Source organism: Homarus americanus, unplaced genomic scaffold (assembly GCF_018991925.1).
Source record: "Homarus americanus isolate GMGI-L3 unplaced genomic scaffold, GMGI_Hamer_2.0 scaffold367, whole genome shotgun sequence".
In the NCBI taxonomy this organism is placed as follows: domain Eukaryota; kingdom Metazoa; phylum Arthropoda; class Malacostraca; order Decapoda; family Nephropidae; genus Homarus; species Homarus americanus.
In genome coordinates, this window is record NW_024743709.1 from 2891049 (window position 1) to 2911631 (window position 20583).

A 20583-nucleotide genomic window follows, 5' to 3' on the forward strand; every position below is an offset into this window, starting at 1 on the left:
TGTAGGAAGTTTTAGGTTTGGGACTAAAGTTGGTTTAGCGAATGTTACAGCACTGCCACAGGTGATGTATCAGTGCCACAGGTGATGTAGCAGTGCCACAGGTGATGTATCAGTGCCACAGGGGATGTCAGTGCCAAGGTGATGTATCAGTGCCACAGGTGATGTATCAGTGCCACAGGTGATATAACAGTGCCACAGGTGATATAACAGCCACAGGGGATAAGTGTTGTTGCCACAGGTGATGTAACAGTGCCACAGGTGATGTAACAGTGCCACAGGTGATATAACAGTGCCACAGGTGATGTAACAGTGCCACAGGTGATGTAACAGTGCCACAGGGGATATAACAGTGCCACAGGTGATGTAACAGTGCCACAGGGGATATAACAGTGCCACAGGTGATGTAACAGTGCCACAGGTGATGTAACAGTGCCACAGGTGATGTAACAGTGCCACAGATGATGTAACAGTGCCACAAGAGATACAGTAGTGCCACAAGGGATACAACAGTGCCACAGGTGACAGTATTGCCATGGGTGATACAACAATGCCATAGGTGATACAACAGTGCCATAGGTGATATAACAGTGCCACAAAAATCGACGAAAAGTGATAGTTTGCGATACGACCAGACCACAATGATTACAGTTATGGCTGATAAGGTGATTGGGAAAGTAACATATATACAACATGTCTGCTGATAGTGTGTGTGTGTGTGTGTGTGTGTGTGTGTGTGTGTGTGTGTGTGTGTGTGTGTGTGTGGGTAGGGGGGTAAAATAAACGATCTTATTTGGTTGGACTGTTTCACACTCTCTCCTCCTCTCCTCCTCCTCCTCCTCCTCCTCCTCTCTCCCTCTCTTCATCCTCCTCCTCCTCTTCCTCCTCCAGTAAGGCTTCCTGCGGTCTTCTCTTGGGGGTTCATCATCTCAGGTTTAGAGAGTGTTAACCCACATGCCTCACTAAGGTCGACAATCACTTCTATGTGTACAGTAACTTGACCTTTAAGTAGTGAAGGGGGGCGACCTGTTTCTACCCTGAGATAAAGATGGCCGCCAAATCCTTCTGTGTGAACTACGATTGTATTGATTTACTCTCCTTATTGACATACATACATACATACATACATAGCTACCCACTTATATACATACATACACAGCTATCCACTTACGTACACACATATACCGCTTACATACATACATACTTTTCAATAAACCGTTTATTATTATTATTATTATTATTATTATATTATTATTATTATTATTATTATTATTATTATATTAATACATACATACATACATACATACATACATACATACATACATACATACATACATACATACATACATACATGGATACATACATACATACATACACACACACCCCTAATACGTGTCACTAGGACGTATGTAAGATAATGGTCCCAATTGTTCACACCTTCGTGGTCGTGAGTAGAGACAGCAGTACTGTGTGTTGCCATGTAAACTATACGTGGCCGTCTGTGTGTGTGTGTGTGTGTCTGTGAACTTTGAGAGTAACGACGTTTAAACTTTATACATGAGGGATAACCTAATCTAACCTAACCTAACCTAACCTAATGTAACCTTAACGCTAATCTAACCTCACCTGACCCAACCTAACCTAACCTGACCTAACCTAACTTAACCTTTAGAAGCAGGTGTTTTGGCTGTTAAATGTCAAGGTCACTCGTTTAAAATAGTGCTACCTGGTTTGAGTTGGCACCTGGCACCATTAAATTATTATTATTATTATTATGAATGACGATGATAATATTATTGGTACAGATAATAATAACAACAACCACCACCACCACCACCATGGTCTTCACACTAAAATAAGAATTACTCATAACAAATCCATAACAAACCAAAAACAGACTAAACAAAAAGATTATACCCATAAATTATATTACCTCACTATAACCACGCATCTTCACAAACACCTATCTAATTTTCTCACAGTATTTCAATATTTTTTTTCTCCTAATAACTCATAAGAAATACGAAGTGAACTCTCCTTTTGGTGACTTAGCGTAGAAAAAGAAAAGGGATCATCATATAGTGAAAAGCTTTTAATAGAAACAGGTGATATGTCATGCCTGATTTTATCGGACCCGCCTGACAAGCACGTGGTACTGTTTATTTACGTTGTTCCCATATTCTTCTCCCCTTCACCCCTTCCCTCCTCCCTCCCCCTTCACCTTCCTTCCCTCCCCTCCACCCGTAACTTACCACTACGCAGCCTAGAATTATTGACGGCTAGTTTTGATAGTATTGGGATGATAATGATGATAATAATAATAATAGTAATAATAATAATAATAATGATAATAATAATAATGATAATAATAATAATAGCAATAATGATCTATCGACCAAGTGACAAAGGTTAACCTAACCAGTCTAGACAAACATGGTGTCGTATTTTTAGAATATCTGGGTCATTATCGGCTGAATTGATCGGAAACGCTTGCGAAATTTGGCGTTATTTGGCGAACATTTGGCGTTTTGGGCGTTATATGGCGAGTATTTGTGGAGATTGGCGAGATTTAGAGAGTATTTGGCGAGTGTTTGGCGAGTGTTTGGCGTTATTTGGCGAGATTTGGCGAGTATTTGGGCGATTGTCTGGCGAGTATTTGGCGTTGTTTGGCGAATATTTTTCGATCACCATAACTATTTGTTTCTTTATCTTCATTATTCATTGTCTTTCCTTCACTATCTCCCATTCACCATTACCCCTCTAGCGTTATTCCCTCACCATCACTCACCATCACCCTCACCATCACTCACCATTACCCTCACCATCACTCACCATCACCCTCACCATCACTCACAATCACTCACCATCCTCCATCCCTCCACCATCACCCTCACCATCACTCCACCATCCCCTCACCATCCTCACCATCACCCCTCACCATCACTCACCATCACTCCACCATCACCCCTCACCATCCTCACCATCACCCTCACCATCACTCACCATCCACTCACCACCACTCACCATCACCCTCACCATCACATACCATCACTCACCATCACCCTCCATCCTCCCTCCACCATCCTCCCATCACCCTCCCATCACTCCATCACCCTCACCATCACTCACCATCACATACCATCACTCACCATCCACCTCCCATCCTCCACCATCACCCTCATCATCCTCACCATCACCCTCACCATCACTCACCATCACCTTCACCATCACTCCTCACCCTCCATCCCATCCTCACCATCATACCATCCTCACCATCACCCTCACCATCACTCACCATCACCCTCACCATCACTCACCATCCCCTCACCTGCGTCACCATCATTAGTCTCGCTCAGGTACACAATAGGCCAATCAATAGCACCTGTGAAGAAGTACAGGTAAATTACCCTAAATTAATAAGACGAGTTGGTGGGCGTGAGGGTGGTGATGGGCGTGGTTGTGAGGGGTGATGGGCGTGGTTGTGGGGGGTGATAGGCGTGGTGTGGGGTGATAGGCAGGGTGTGAGGGTGAACTTTGTGGTCAGAATCGGCGTGGTTGTTAGGGGTGATGGGCGCGGAAATGTGGGCGGGATGGTTGTGGTGATGGTGGTGGTTAGGGTGATGGGCGTGGGTAGGAAGGTGATGGGTAACTTCCTCTCCCTCTTTCCATCAAAACACACTCTCCCTTTCCTTCTCTCCCTCTCCACCTCATTCTCCCTTTCTTTCTCACCATCTCCCTCCTTTTCCTCCCCCATCCCTCTCTCCGTCCCTCTCTCTCTTCCCTCCTCTCCTTCCTTCTTTCCTCCTTTCCTCCCCTTTCCTCCCATTCCCTCTCCCATCTTCTTGATCTTTCTCCCTCAACCTCCCTCTCCCCCTTTTTCACTCTCCTTCCTCTCTCTCCTCTCTCTCTCCCCACCACTTCTAAACACCCCTTTCCATTTCCTCTTCCCCTCTCCTCCCTCTCCTCCCTCTCCTCCCACTCACACGGGGAGAGGCGTGTTATCTTGGTCAAATTGGTGGGGTTAATTTTGGTGATGGAACAACAAACTGGTTATGAGGTGGAGATGGCCACCACCTCTCTCTCTCTCTCTCTCTCTCTCTCTCTCTCTCTCATCCCAGACCACAGATGATGAGGTGGTCTCCGGACACTACCAGGAGATGACCACGCCCATATAGGAGAGAGAATGAGGGGCGTGGGGGGGCGTTGGAGGGAGGAGAGTAGGGGGTGGAAGTGGGGAAGGAAGGGATGGGGGGTGGGAGGATGTGGTGAGTTAGAGGAGAGAGAATAAAGTCGACACTGCCCACCCATTCACGCCCTTGGTAGAGTTGGAAGGAGGAGGGGAGGAAGGGAGGAGGTTAGTGGCAGATGTTTTTGGTTGCTAGTAACGGTGACACTACTTACCCCTTCCTTTCTCTCTCTCTCTCTCTCTCTCTCTCTCTCTCTCTCTCTCTCTTCCGTCCACGCCATCTCGAATTTAAATGCCCACCAGGCCAAAATGTCCGGTTGAGTGAAAGAGATTTTAGCCGGTCTGTGGGTGTCCGGTTTATCGAGGCTTATGGGGTAAAAACTCAGATGTGTCGCTGAAGGAAATTACAGGTAAGTGTTGAGTTATACGTGTGGCAGACCAGTCAACACACACACACACACACACACACACACACACACACACACACACACACACACACACACACTGTATCTCTCTCTCTCCTTCTCCCTTCCTCTCCTCCCTCTCCCTCTCCCTCTCCTCCCTCCTCCCTCTCCCTCCCTCTCCCTCTCCCTCCCTCTCTCTCCCTCTCCCTCCCTCCCCTCCCTCCTCTCTCTCCCTCCCCCCCTCTCCCTCCCTCTCCCTCCTCCCCTCTCCCTCCCTCCCTCCTCCTCCCTCTCTCTCCTCCCCATTTTTCCTCACCTGTTCGCCACCCTCCCTGCCCGTACGATAATCACCACCCCAGTATTGACTTTTTCACTCTATTCACTTGGTGTGTTAGGAGTGTCGGCGCTGCCAGGCGGGGATGTTGTAGCTCTCTCTCTCTCTCTCTCTCTCTCTCTCTCTCTCTCTCTCTCTCTCTCTCTCCTCCAAGCTGTCACGTCTTTTATAATATTTACTAAACACAGAGCCACTCAGTAAGCATTTTGTCTTTCCATAGAACCACTCAACAAGCATTATACATTTACATAGACCCCTCCTACAAGCATTAGTCATTCAAACAATTCAGTGGCATTATCCATTCACACAGTCACTCAGCAAGCATTATCCATCTGTAGAACCACTCAAGAAGCATTATTCATTCACATAGAGTCATTTAGCAGTACTATCTACCCATAGAACCACTCATTAAGCATTATTCATTCATGGAGTCACTCATCAAGACATTACTCGACCATAGACCCACTCAACAAGCATTATCCATTCACGCAACGTCACTCAACAAGCATTATCCATTCACACAGTCACTCAGCAAGCATTATCCTCGCCACAGAACCCGTCAGCGAGCATTAAACGTACATGGGAGGCCACTCATCAAGCATTATCCGTCTTTACTGTAATTCGTCGGTATAATTTAGCAATATATAAAATGTTATATTGATCGTGGTACATTTGAACACATGATGCGGTATATCTCATCAGTATATATTATTCAGTAACTCGCAATATAAGGGTATAATCTCATAATATATTTGATAATAATATACTTGAGAGTTTCCTGAAGTAGGCTATATTCTTCCTAGCAGTGTTGCAAGTTTCTGTTGCTAGCAATATCGTAAGAGTGGTGGTGTGAGTTGTCCTTGCAATGTTGAAAGTTGTCTTACCTGTTATAATATGTCTAAAGTTGCCATAGCCGTTATAGCATTATTGGAAGTTGTCACACACCCCCTCTCTCTCTCTCTCTCTCTCTCTCTCTCTCTCTCTCTCTCTCTCTCTCTCTCTCTCTCTCTCACTCTCTCTCTCTCACACACACACACACACACACACACACACACACACACACACACACACACCCCTTAACTGGCACCACCACCACTACAGCCCCCTCATACCCTCTCTCCCTCTACCCCAATTTCCCCTTTCCCTATCCCCCACCCTATCCACCTAACCCCACCCTATCCCCCTAACACCTCTCTCTCTTCCTCCTCTCATTCTCTCTCTTTCCCCATCCGCAGCGTGTGTGTGTGTGTGTGTGTGTGTGTGTGTGTGTGTGTGTGAGGGGAGGAGGGCGGAGGTTAGTCAGGCGCCATCAGACACAGCAGCAGTTCGCTTCCAGCTACCTGAGGGCACAGTTCCCCTCTTCTCCACCTCCACCTCCCCTCACCTGGAAACCAACCCGCTCTCTCGCTCGCTCGCTGGAGGAACGCTTGCCATGTTCATAGACTCACTAGCGCTCTGCTGTCTGCGGTCGCGCGCTGGAACCAAGACCCAAACAAGGGGATTTATTCTGTTTTATTTTCTCCCATAGACTTGTGTGTGTTGTGTGTTTGTGTTTGTTAAAGAAAGTGAAGAGATTTTAATGGTGTTTTTTTTTTATAATTAATTAAGATGATATATGCGTTAAAACACTTGGAAAATAATATATATTCGTTTCGTGGAATAAGTTGAATAAATTTAAACAGAGACTCTGAGAAATTTTTTGTTTGGGAGACTTGTGTTTGTTTTTGTTTGTTTGTTTTTCTCGACGGACGACAACACGGATTTTTATGGCGATTTTCTTCATGTTTGAGTAAGTATGTTGTGTGTGTGTGTGTGTGTGTGTGTGTGTGTGTGTGTGTGTGTGTGTGTGTGTGTTTTATAATATGTATCTCTGTGTCTGTGTAAGTATATGTATTGTATATGGGTGTGTGTATAAAGAAAAAGAACGAATTTTACTTATTTATATATATTTTTTTTTTGGTCTTGACTGTGTGAGCAAAAACATGAGAGGATAAAATTCTGCTGGAAATCGCTGGAACCGTGAACAGTTCCAGCGATCTTCCAACACACACGCTGGAACACGTCAAAAATAGGGCAGCAAAAACCTAGAATTTGTGGTTAAGAATTTCTAGCTAAGAATTTGTGGCTGAGAATTTACGTGTATGCTTTTGTTAACTTATTTCCAATGAAAAATAACAAACTGGATTTTATTTGCATTTTATTAGGGAAATATTTTGGTTGTTTTCACCTCATCATTTCCCCGAGAGATGGAAATGGAAATAATTAGGGTTTTGTTTCTTTGTCTCAGTTCTGGAAGATTAATAGAGATGAGAGTAAATTTTTTTATGAATTAGTATATTTATTGGTCTATGTACGTGTGTTTGTGTGTTTGTATTGAGCGATTCGCCTCCTTGTGTACCAGCGACTACCACTTAAGTGTGTGTGTGTGTATGCCTGGAATTGGTCGACACTCACCAACACATACTCGCCAACATACTCACCAACGCACTCACTACTCGCCAACATACTCACCAACGCACTCACTACTCGCCAACATACTCACCAACGCACTCCTACTCACCACGCACTCACTAACATCATGAATTTGCCCAGGTTGAAATTCTGACTCGATTTTACCAAGTGGGTTGCTCTCTCTCTCTCTCTCTCTCTCTCTCTCCTCTCCTCCTCCCCCCTCCCTCTCTCTCTCTCTCTCTCTCAGTCTCCGTTAAAAGCTCCGGTAAAAACCAAAATGCCGGTCATAAATACGCGGGACTATCGGATTACGTCACGACTGATTGGTCAGATGCTCACCCGACGCCGCCCTCTCATCAGATCCGACCTTCCCATTGGCTGGCCTCCCGCGAGATGAAGTGATGCTGCACTCCCATTGGCCCAAGTCTCAGGGATGATGTATGATGCAGCATCCAATAGCGTGAGGAGATGTGGAGTGATTAAGTTATGTCATTATTAGCTATTAAGTGACCTAGAAAGGACGTTAGTGTTGGTTTATGAGTTAAATATTAAGAAATTATAAGTAAATGAGCCAGAAATAAGTGTAAGATACTTAGACTCACCTGCTTGTCCTGGGTCTGAAGTTCTTTAATATAATTCCTAAATTTAATTCTTGGGTATTATTTTTTTTTTTCATCCTGGGTCAATATATCTTATGTGTAAATATGCCTCGGGTAATGGTGGCTGACCCTTTGATATTATTTTAAGACTCTAATATATAGTTGAGGACAAAAGTTTGCTCTTTGGTGAAACTGAGTCAAGGGGTTGAGTCTCCGAACTGATTCACCGGACTGTTTCATGTCTAGGTTCGTTGGTGCTTCATTTTGCAGGGGAGGGATCGAGCTTTTGACCCCATTGTACTGACTAATATTTGTTAAGTGTGGTATTTAATTTTATATGTCAACACCTTGGTATTACGGGCCATTATTCTCAGTGTTGTCTCGTAAGAATAACATTATATACAGTTCACATTAATGGCTCTTGATGAGTGTAGTAATGATCGTAATTAAACGCTTCAGTAACAAGTAATGTTATAAGTCAAGGGTTATAGTGAACTACCCATTCTGCATGACCTAACCTAACCTAACCTAACCTAACCTAACCTAACCTAACCTAACCTAACCTAACCTAACTTAACTCTTCTAGCAACACTTTACACTCTCATCAAGCTCTCAAGTTATATCAGCCTTTGTCTGAAAAATGGCAGATGAAATTTAATAATGGACAAATGTAAAGTACTTAGTCTAAGAGATGTAAACAGAGAAACCAGATATCATAATGAACAACGTTATTATGTTATTATAGATAAATACGACTGTGAGAAATATTTAGGCGTAATGATAAATAGGAATCTTAAATCAAATCAACAATGTGTATTTGGTCGAATCAAGGCTAATAAAGTACTTGGGTTCATACAAAGGAGTGTTAGTTACAGGACTAGTGAAGTTATCCTAAAACTATATCCTGCGCTTGTGAGACCTCACTTGGATTACGCAGTTCAGTTCTGGTCACCGTATTACAGAATGGATATAGAATCCTTAGAAAGAATTCAGAGGAGACTGACAAGACTAATCCCGGGTATTAGGAACCTTGAGTACAGAGACAGGTTAAAGCATCTTAATTTGCACTCCCTCGAGAGACGTAGAGTGAGGGAGACCTGATAAAGGTGTATAAATGGAAGTCAGGGCTAAACAAAGGGAACATTACAAAGGTACTCAAACTATCCAACCAGGAGCGAACTCGTAGTAATGGCTTTGAATTAGACAAATTTAGATATAGGCGCGAAATAAGTAATCATTGGTTCGGAAATAGAGTAATGGATGAATGAAACAAGTTACCAAACATCATCATTAACTCGAACACGCTGGGTAGCTTCAAACACAGGTTGGATGGATATATGAGCGATAGGGGTTGGGTGTAACAGGGCTGCCCAGTATGGTACAATAGGCCCGCTGCAGTTTCATCCATTCTTATGTTCTTAAAAATAACTAAGTCATTTTGTACCTTTGTTGTTGTTTTGCTAAAGTCATTGGTATATATTTCACGGACTGTACCTGTACTGTCCGTGTTATTGTGCGTGTGTTTGTATGCATGTGTGTATGGCTGTATGAATGCGCGTCTGGAGTTTGATTTACGTATATTTTTCTGTGTATTTTAGTGTGTATGTTTATGTATTTATAGTTGAGTGTGTGTGCCAGTGTATATGTATGTATGTATGTCAGGAGCGTGTGTATGTGTATGTATATGTCACATTATATAGAGATTTTGTTTTACTCTTAATTACGACTCATGTTAACGACGTAGTTCCGGGTCTGATGAAATACCTGTATTATCTGACGGCAGAAACACCTATGAGGTGTGTGGGAGAGTGAGGAGAGAGGGAGGGAGGGAGGAGGGAGAGGAGGGAGGAGGAGGGAGGGAGGGAGGAGGAGGAGGGTGAGAGAGGAGGGAGGGTAGAGGAGGGTGAGGGGGAGAGAGAGCAGAACAAAAGAAATGGAAGTGATAGGGAGAGAAGATAAGAGGGAGAGAAAGTGATTTCCTTTTCTCTCTCCCTCTCTCTCCTCCTCTCCCAGGTCTTTCTACCTCTCATCTTCACCGTCCCACTCACTTCTCATCTTATCCTCTCTCTCTCACTCCTTCCCCCTTTCCCTCTTAACCTCCTTCCCTCCTCTCTCTCCCCTCCCCTCCCCTCCCTCCCCCTCTCCCCTCCTCCCTCTCCCTGGCATTCCATTATAAGCATCTCCAGCGTTACAACACCTCTTCCTCTCTTATACCCTCAGTGTTACCAACCCATCTCTCCCCCCCTCTCCTACCCTGCACCCCTCATCCCCTCCTCCCCCCCCTCCACCCCTCCCTGGTCATTATAGCTCTGTCTTGCTCCCCACCACCAGGTAGTGATGTATCCCACAGGTTAATTAAGACAGGTGGGATTGAGATGGCGTTAGCGATGCTGTTTGAGTCAGGTGATGGCTGATTGGCTGATAAGAGATAAGGCCACACGGGGAGATAGGAGGGCAGACAGAGTGAAGCAGACAGAGTGACAGACAGACAGACAGACAGACAGAGTGACAGACAGACTGACAGAAGGACAGGTTTGACTTTAAAATAAATGATTTATTACTCTGGTCAAAATTATCTATCGTACGTGTGCTAATTAACTCTCCTCTCTCTCTCTCTCTCTCTCTCTCTCTCTCTCTCTCTCTCTCTCTCTCTCTCTCTCTCTCTCTCTCTCTCTCTCTCTCTCTCTCTCTCTTATTAGAATTCCTTTTTATTTTACGGTAAACTTAATTATTTTCTAGACCCAGTGTGTGTGTGTGTGTGTGTGTGTGTGTGTGTGTGTGTGTGTGTGTGTGTGTGTGTGTGTGTGTGTGTGTGTGTGTCTCAGGTAATCAATAGTGTTACCTGACAGGTTAAATAAAGAGACTCACACAACTGTCATGGTGTCTGTCTCTCTCTTTGTCTCCCTCTAGTGTGTTATAATCTCTATCCTCTTCTATCTATCTATCTATCTATCTATCTATCTATCATATCTATCCATCTTTCTATCTATCCATCTTTCTATCTATCTATCAACAGTTTTTCTCTATTGTGTATAAGGAAAGAGAGAAAAGAGAGAGAGACAGAGAGAGAGAGAGAGAGAGAGAGAGAGAGAGAGAGAGAGAGAGAGAGAGAGAGAGAGAGAGTTTACTGCTGGTTTATATAATAATGTGCTCAGGAAAACTCATATCTTGACTACTCTCCTGCTTAAATCGACGACAGCTTCAATAACAGCTTCAGTAACAGCTTCGTAACAGCTTCAATAACAGCTTCAATAACAGCTTCAATAACAGTTTCAATAATAACAATTAACAAAAATAACTGACCCCTGTTACTACCACCATCGCCACCACCATCATCAACCACCACCATCAACCACCCCTTCTACCACCCACCATCAACCACAGCAGCTGGAAGACCGTGAAACCCAATCACTTATCAGGTCTCTCTCTCTCTCTCTCTCTCTCTCTCTCTCTCTCTCTCTCTCTCTCTCTCTCTACAGGTATTTTCTTTTTTACCTACCCAATTAACACCTCTCTCTCTCTCTCTCCCACAGGTGAGCGGACGCAAGTTCGGCCGGCGTCCCAGGCGAAAGGTAAGCATCGGTCACCTGAAAATTAATTACCATAACTGGGTGATCCCGGTATAGAATATGTTGACTGGTGTTTATATTACCGGTTCATGACGAGAGTGTGTTGAGTGTGTTGTACCGGTATTAGTTTAACCCAGTATGTGGTATTTGTCTCTATGGTACCGGTATATAAGGTTGATATTCAGTAACCGGTTAGATATTGAGTATTTAGTACCGGGTATGTATATAAAACTCCTGTTATGTAAGCGGTATTTAATGCTTACTACTACTACTACTACTACTACTACACTACTACTCAACAACAGTCTTACTCACCACCACCTACTATCACCACCACCACCACCACCTACCACCACCACCGCCACCACCACCACCACCACCACCACCACCACAACCACCACCACCACCACGACCACACCACCACCACCACCACCACCACCACCACGACAACAACTAAATCCAAGATATTCAAATTAGATAGTTAAGAGATATTATATTCGTTATCTTGAAAAATCTTACTAGAGAAAATCTCTCTCTCTCTCTCTCTCTCTCTCTCTCTCTCTCTCTCTCTCTCTCTCATATGTTGATGGTTCAGGCCACCATACACAGATGGCGCTGTTGTTGTTGTTGTTGTTGTTATTTATTAGTTCGTGTTACCTGTTGTTTTATATGACCTGAGAATAATGTGTCTTTGTTTTGTTTGTTTGTTGTTTTGTTTGGAGATGTGAGAGAGTGGGGGTGTGTAGTGAGGGGGTGTGGGGGTGAGGAGTAGAGGAGTATAGGGGTTTCTTTGAGGTCAGGACACAGCAAATTGATCTTACGAAGTTATGAGCTTACAAGGAGAGAGAGAGAAGAGAGAGAGAAGAGAGAAGAAGAGAGAGGTTTTAAATCTTGAAACACCTTTAATCCGGTTTGGTTCAGAGATAAAAATATTAAGTGCATGTGTGTGTGTGTGTGTGTGTGTGTGTGTGTGTGTGTGTGTGTGTGTGTGTGTGTAAGATGTTCACCTCACCTGATGTGTTCACTGAGTGGAGGTTAAAGTGTGCAGTGGCTGTCTGTCAGTATACTGTCTCTTATCTTATATATTCCTGCTGTACTTGTTGTTTCTGCTGTTCTAGTTGCTGACAGCCTAGCATTGATTTTACTAAGCTGTTCCTGCTGTACACACACACACACACACACACACACACACACACACCATCCACTACCTCTAACAAAGATGACAAGGAAGGATGCACACACACACACACACACACACACACACACACACACACACACACACACACACACACACACACACACACACACACACACAGCTTCAAGATTAAAACCTTGTTGAGGGGGCAGGACGGAAGTGGCACCTCCTGTCAGCACTTCTCTGAATGAATCCTTATCTGGCTTAGGATGTGTGCCCCCACCTCCTTCTACTCCCTCTCTCCCACCCTTACCTTACCCTCCCATCCTACCTTGCCCTGTCCTATCCCCTACCCCCTACCTCTTTGTTAAGGATGACCCACGACCCCACTTCCTCCCTTCCTCCCCTTCCCTCCCCCTCCCTCCCTAATCATCTCCGGATTTAAAGTGTCATTTTTTTCTGTTTACTCTCTCTCTCTCTCTCTCTCTCTCACCAGGTAGATAACACATTAGAGGACCAGGTGTTAATATTTGGCCTGCTGGCTCACCTCTCCTCAACACACGTGCACCACCCACGCCTCTTATCTCTTATCTTTATCTCTTATCTCTCCTCTCTCCCTTCTTTCCTCTTCCTCCTTCACTCACCTCCATTTTTCTCTCGTATCGCCCTGGTGGTTTAAGAGCTGCCTAACGAAATTATAGCTATTCGCCATCGTCTAAATATTCACCACTGTTTTTTATTCGCCATCATTATACATATTCGCCACTTTAGATATTCGTCGCCATTATAGATATTCACCACTATAGATATTCGCCACCACCACCACCAACAACAACAACCACCGCCATAGGTATTCGCCAACCCCCACCCCCCCACCCCCTCCACACCAGCCCTGCATGCGCCTGCCAACACAGCGGTGCGTGAACAGCTCGTTTGTCTTCCTAGAGGTGCACACATACTGTATATATAAAAGGGACCCACTTCAAAAGCTTTCCGATTTCGTGTTTAGAATCGGCTTTTGAGCAGAACATAACCCGGATCTATATACCAGAGTACCGGCAGGTTTTGTGTTTGTTTGTGTGTTGGTTTGTGAGGGGTGTGTTTGTTGGATTCATTTGTTTATCTATCCATGTATCTTTTCTTGTTTTTACTTGTTTGTTTGCTTATTTAGCTCTCTCTCTCTCTCTCTCTCGCTACTCGTTCATCCAACCAAACAATCATCTATTCATCCAACCATCCGTCCATCCAACCCCATAACCACTCCCACATCCATCCATCCATCTATCCTTTCGTCCATCCATCCCCACAACCACCCATCATCCATCCATCCAACTTATCTAAGAATCACCAAACTGACCTAAAACTGCGCCCCGTTACCTTCATTATCTCCGTATAGCGAACCCTCCATAAAGCGGATTCCTATCTCCATATAATCCGTTAAATGGACGGGAGAGGAGGGGATATTCACGTCTAATGGGCCCTCGATATAACGGATTTTCTTGGATAATTTAGTACGTTATATGGAGGGTTCACTGTATGTGTTATCGTTATCATGTATCGTGTTAGTCATCCGATAAATCAGTTATCGGGTGAATATAACGAAAAGGATTAGATCTCGCTCGCTTCTACAGACCCTGTGTGTGTGTGGGGGGTGGTAAGGAGAAGGAGGGATAGAAGAATGGAAGGATAAAGGGTGGAAGAAGTGAGAGACAAAAGACAAAGGGGGGGGTGGAGGGAGAGGTGACAGTGAGAGGGAGAAGGAAGGGAGAGTGAATGAGGGAGAGTATAAGAGGAGGGAGGGGAAAACGAGGGAGTGAGAGAAGGAAGGAGAGTAAGAGAAGAGAGGAGGGAGAGAGAGAGCATGAGGGAGAGAGTAAGAACGTGAGGGAGAGAGAGAGAGAGCATGAGAGAGACAGTGGGTAATGGCTTTATTATGACACTACCGCATGACACCACCGCATGACAAGAGAACAACACATGACAGTATATAACAGCATGATATGACAAGCATCACATGACAGCACAACATGACAGTATATAGCAGCATGACATGATAAGCAACAAATGACAGCATCACATGACAGTATATAACAGCATGACATGACAAGCATCACATGACAGCACAACATGACAGTATATAGCAGCATGACATGATAAGCAACAAATTACAGCATCACATGACAGTATATAACAGCATGACATGACAAGTAACATATGACAGCATCACATGACAACATCACATGACATCAATACATGACAGCAACATGACAGCAACACATGACAGCACATGACAGCAACACAACATGACAGCAATACATGACAGCAACACAGAACAGCAACACATGACAGCAACACATGACAGCAACATGACAGCAACATGACAGCAATACATGACAGCAACACATGACACAACACATGACAGCAACACATGACAGCAATACAGCAACACATGACAGCAACAGCACGTGTGGGTGAGTAGAAAGGATATCTGAGCAATTACACAGCTGCCAGACTGCCTCTGTGTGTTGTCGTGAGTCTGGCCCCCATCCTGTGTCGGGAGATGGAGGTTATTTATTTCTCTCTATGTCTGTTTATCCTAACTAACAACTATTATCTCCGTTTCCTCTTTCTCTCTATCTCTCTTTGTTGTTAAAACTTTCTCTCTCTCTCCCCTAAGTTTTCCTTACAAACACACACACACACACACACACACACACACACACACACACACACACACACACACACACACACACACACTCTCTCTCTCTCTCTCTCCTCCCTTGTCGTCGCAACTTTCACACATTTGTACAGTTGGATACCACATTTTTTTTATATCGATTAGATGAGCCCAATTTATGAACCGAGTTGGCAGACCCACAAATCCATCCATCCACATCCACCTTGGGGGGCGGAGGAGGGGAGGGGGGGATGACCTGTAAATTGCACTCTAAGAGACAATATTATTATTTATATCATGAAATCTTTGTATCACCCTTAACCACCACCCAAATGACCTCCGCTCTTCCCCCGACAAATAAGGTCAAGCCAAGTGACAAAAAAAAAACACTTATCCATATATCAGCTGTAGCCCGGCCTTCACTTTCCCTCGCGCGTCTGGCAGCTCTACGGGTAATCGCCCATCAATATCAGGGCGGAGCGACAACTGCCACGCGGGGACCTCAATCTCCGGCAACGACAACAAACTTTCCCGCGTTTTTTTTTTTTATTATTATATATATTTTTTAATAGTGTGATAATATTTTCTCATTTACGTTTTATTAGGTAGTAAATAGTATTTTTTTTTAAAGTACAATGTGACGGTAAAGGAATATTAAATTTTGTTATGTATTGAATGTTGGATATTTATGGATATTGTGAAGAGACGGATAAATGAAGAGACGTTGGGCGGACGACTAGAAGTGGGTGGTGGTGGTGTGGGACGGTCGCTTGGTTAACGGCCGTCACATGTGTCTGTCTCTCCCTGTCTCTCCCTCCCTTTATGGCACCTCCGCCCTGAATCTCTCCCTCCCTCCCTCCCTCCCTCCCTCCCTCAGTCAGTCGCCCTCTTGGTACGGTCAGGGTGGAGGAGGCTGGGTGGAGGAGGCAAGTGGATGACGAGAGAGGACAGTGGTTGAAGGGTGGAGCGTGGATGATACATGATGGTTGAGAGTGGGTGGATGTTGGTTGATGGGAAATATTAATTAAGTTAATTCAACCAAGATAGGTCAGGTTAAGTTAGGTTAGATTAGGTTAGGTTAGGTTAGGTTAGGTTAGGCTGGGGAACTAACCATAAACATTATATCTATAGAAATATACATTAGGACCACTCCCCACTCCCCCACCCCTCTCCACTCCCTCACCCCTCCCCACTCCCTCACCCCTCCCCACTCCCACCACTCCTCCCCACTCCCACCACTCCTCCCCACTCCTTCACCCCTCCCCACTCCTCCACCCCTCTCCACTCCCCCATCACTCCCCCACTCCTCCCTCCCCACATACCTCTCCACTCCTCCACCCCTCCCCACTCCCCTTCCCCACTCCCCTTCCCCTCCCCACTCCCCACCCCTCTACAGCCGTCCTGATATGGGTGACTCAGTTCAGTGCAAGTTATAACATCAGTGAAACACCAGCGGGAAGCCTCGACACAGTGAAGCAGTGAAACCTCACCGCACCGAAGCCTCACCTCACCGAAGCCTCACCTCACCGAAGCCTCACCGCTGGTCGTGGGTTGAGGATGACAATGAATCATACCTTATGACAGTAAACTATGAGACTAAACATGATGATGATGATGATGATGATGATGATGATGATGATGATGGTGATTATGATGATGATGATGATGATGATGATGATGATGATGATGATGATGATGATGATGATGGTGATTATGATGATGATGATGATGATGATGATGATGATGATGATGAGTAATAAGACTTGGAGGATTATATAATACTCGAAGTCTTATTACTTGTGGTCAGGGTCTTGTGTTTGGTTAGGTTCTTGCACACACACACACACACGCATGGATTTACTCCTTGGTGATAACGATAGATTAACTTCGTAGGAGTAGTTAGTATCTGGTAGGTGTTAGGGTGTCAGGTTAGGGGTGGTGTCAGGGTATAAGGGGGGTTAGGGTGTCAGGATAGAGATAGTGTCAGGGAATAAGGGAGGTCAGGGTTATAAGGAAGGGTAGGAGGTCAGGATATAAGCGAGGTCAGGGTGTCAGGTCATAAGAGAAGGCAAGATATCAGGGTAGGGTTGGTGTAAGAGTATAAGGGACGTCAGGGTATAAGGGAGGTCAGGGTATAAGGGAGGTCAGAGAGTCAGGGGAAGGGTTGGTGACAGGTGGGGTTGAACCATCTTGTGTACAGTGTCTAGAGGGGCTTACCTGTTGTTACCTTACCTGTGTGACTCATCACCTATGATTCACGCTGTCGTCTGTATCTTGTTTAGCACCAGGGGGCATTACAGGATATTACAGTGTTACAGGGTATTACAGAGCATTACAGGATATTACAGTGTTACAGGGTATTACAGAGCATTACAGGATATTACAGTGTTACAGGGTATTACAGAGCATTACAGGATATTACAGTGTTACAGGATACTATAGAGCCTTGCAGGGTATTACAGAGCCTTGCAGGGTATTACAGAGCCTTGCAGGGTATTACAGAGCCTTGTAGGATATTACAGAGCCTTGTAGGATATTACAGAGCCTTGTAAGATATTACAGAGCCTTGTAGGATATTACAGAGCCTTACAGAGTATTACAGAGCTTTGCAGGATATTACAGAGTATTTCTATCTGTTTATCTCCCCCAGTTAAATGGTCTTAGAGCTTACTGACTGTTGAGTTATCAGAAGCAGCTCCCCCTCCCTCCCCCTCCCCACCCCCACTCCTTCTCATTATAATCGGAAATCGTTAACGTTATTGTCACTCCAGCTCTCAATTTTGTTTTCGTGAGAGAGAGAGAGAGAGAGATAATGCAAGTATTGCCCAGAAAAGCAATTTATATATATATATATATATACCCTGTCCTCCCTCACACTGCAGACTACTGCTTAGCCCATCATCGATATTGATAGCAGCTGATTCACACCTGTCTCCCTCCCTCCCCTCCTCCTTCTCTCTCTCTCTCTCTCTCTCTCTCTCTCTCTCTCTCTCTCTCTCTCTCTCTCTCTCTCTCCCTTAGTCAGCAAAACGACCATTGTACACACCACCCTAGCTGCCTCTCTCACTACACCAGTTATTGCTAGAAAAAAATGTAATGTTTTATATATAAGAGGTATTACTACGCGATTCTCTAAAGTACTTTGTGAGGAAATTATATTCGATTTAGTTATAGATTGTTTGTTTATGTTATGTATTGTTATTAAATGTGTTTGTAAATTTGTTAAGACTATATTATTTTTTTATTTTTTATTTATTTTTTGTTTCTTAGGATTTTTATTTTATTTTATTCTTTTGTTTTTATAAGTTTATGTGAGTCATTACCGCCCTCTATCGGGTTATTTTTATATTATCGCGATTCACTTTTGTTTAATAGAGACACAAATTAAATGATTCACTCCCAAGTCCTTATAGAGAACACAACAATACCGCCATACACCCAGACATAAATAACCAAAGATGCCGTGATCGACCCAAATTAGTCAGAAAGTTATTGGTATAAATAATTCCTTTTGGTGGACGAGTTATGGCGGTAACCCCTCACGACGAGCGCCCATAACCCCGCAATGTCAATACGGTTTCGCGCGCTTTTTTTTACTCCTTGGGTGTTTTTTTTTTCCCGCCAAGAATACAAGATAATAATATGTTTGTAAGCGACGTAAACATAAAGATCTCTGATGGACGTTAGTGAGGGATCTCTCTCTCTCTCTCTCTCTCTCTCTCTCTCTCTCTCTCTCATCATGATGGTAATGTATCTATAAGCGACGTAAACATTGATCTTATCCCTTTACTCTTTTTCACTTTTCTTTTCACTGTCTCTCTGTTTCTCTTCGTCTCCTTCCAATTCCCTGCCTTCCTCCTCTCTTTATCACCTCTCCTTCCTCCTTCCCCATACCTGTCTGTCTCTTCTCTCTATCTCTTCCTTCTCTCTTTATCACCTCCTTCCGTTCCTTCCTTTCTTCTCACTCTATCCCATCCCACTCTCCCTCTCTCCTTCTCCCTTCCTTCTCACTATATCCTCCGTTCCTTCCTTCCCTCCGTTCCTTCCCTCCCTCCTTTCCTTCCCTCCCTCGCCCTATAAGGTCATTTAAGGGCCGCCCCTCCACCACTAGGGTCCGCCCCGGCACCCCAGTGACTCAGGCAGAGGACCTCGCCTTCAGGAGCCACTTTATAGGTCATCACGGGTCATCGGGAAGACCTCTCTCTCTCTCTCTCTCTCTCTCTCTCTCTCTCTCTCTCTCTCTCCTTGGCGCATATATTTTCTCTCCTTACTTTTTTCTTATATTCTCTCTCTCTCTCTCTCTCTCTCTCTCTCTCTCTCTCTAGGGGTGGGTGATGTTGTGGGCGTGTACATCACCGTCCTCCTCCCCCGCTGCTCACGCCTATTGTGTGCTCGAGCGAGACGACGCCCACGGTAACAACGCCCACGCCTCACGCCGCACCCCCGCACGCGGCCCGTGAGTGTGTGTGTGTTGGTACAGGGAGGTCGCCACATATCACTCAGGCTCCAGATCATGTGGCGCTCGGAGGGTGTGTGACGGGAGAGAACCTAACCTAACCTAACCTAACCTAACCTAACCTAACTAACCTGAACTATTAACCTAACCTAACCTAAACTATTAACCTAACCTAAAGTGAACTATTAACCTAACCTAACCTAGCCTAACCTGAACTATTAACCTAACCTAATCTAAACTATTAACCTAACCTAACCTAAACTATTAACCTAACCTAACCTAACCTGAACTATTAACCTAACTTAACCTAACCTAACCTAACCTGCGGGGAGATATGATAGAAGTATTTAAGTGGGTGAAAGGAATCAATAAAGGGGATATAGATAAAGTTCTTATAATATCCGAGCAGGATAGGACTCGGAGCAACGGATTCAAGTTGGATAAGTTTAGGTTTAGGAGGGAGATAGGAAGAAACTGGTTTACAAATAGGTTGGTGGGCGAGTGGAACAAGCTTAGCAACTTTGTAGTAAGTGCTGGAACGCTGGAAATTTTTAAAAGGAGGCTAGATAGAGTCATGGATGATAGAGAGTGGTAGTAACTCTCGACAGGAGCTGCCATGTACAGGTCAACCGGCCTATTGCAGACTCCTTATGTTCTTATGTAACCTAACCTTAACTATCCCCAACTATTAACCTAGCCTAACTTAAACTAAACTAACCTAAACTAACCATCTTAATAGCTACTAGACATATTATTCAAAGCTTCTGTGACAGTA

The 20583-nt window shown here is 44.4% G+C and overlaps 1 protein-coding gene across 1 annotated transcript in view; it reads left to right on the forward strand.

Moving 5' to 3' along the window:
• The first annotated feature begins 6601 nt into the window (after positions 1-6601).
• The window catches only part of LOC121877262 (ras-responsive element-binding protein 1-like), an 81817-nt gene continuing 67835 nt past the window's right edge, over positions 6602-20583 (forward strand). The window contains exons 1-2 of the mRNA XM_042382921.1: positions 6602-6710; positions 11505-11543. The gene's annotated coding sequence lies outside the window, so the exon portion shown is untranslated. The remainder of the gene's footprint in view (positions 6711-11504; positions 11544-20583) is intronic.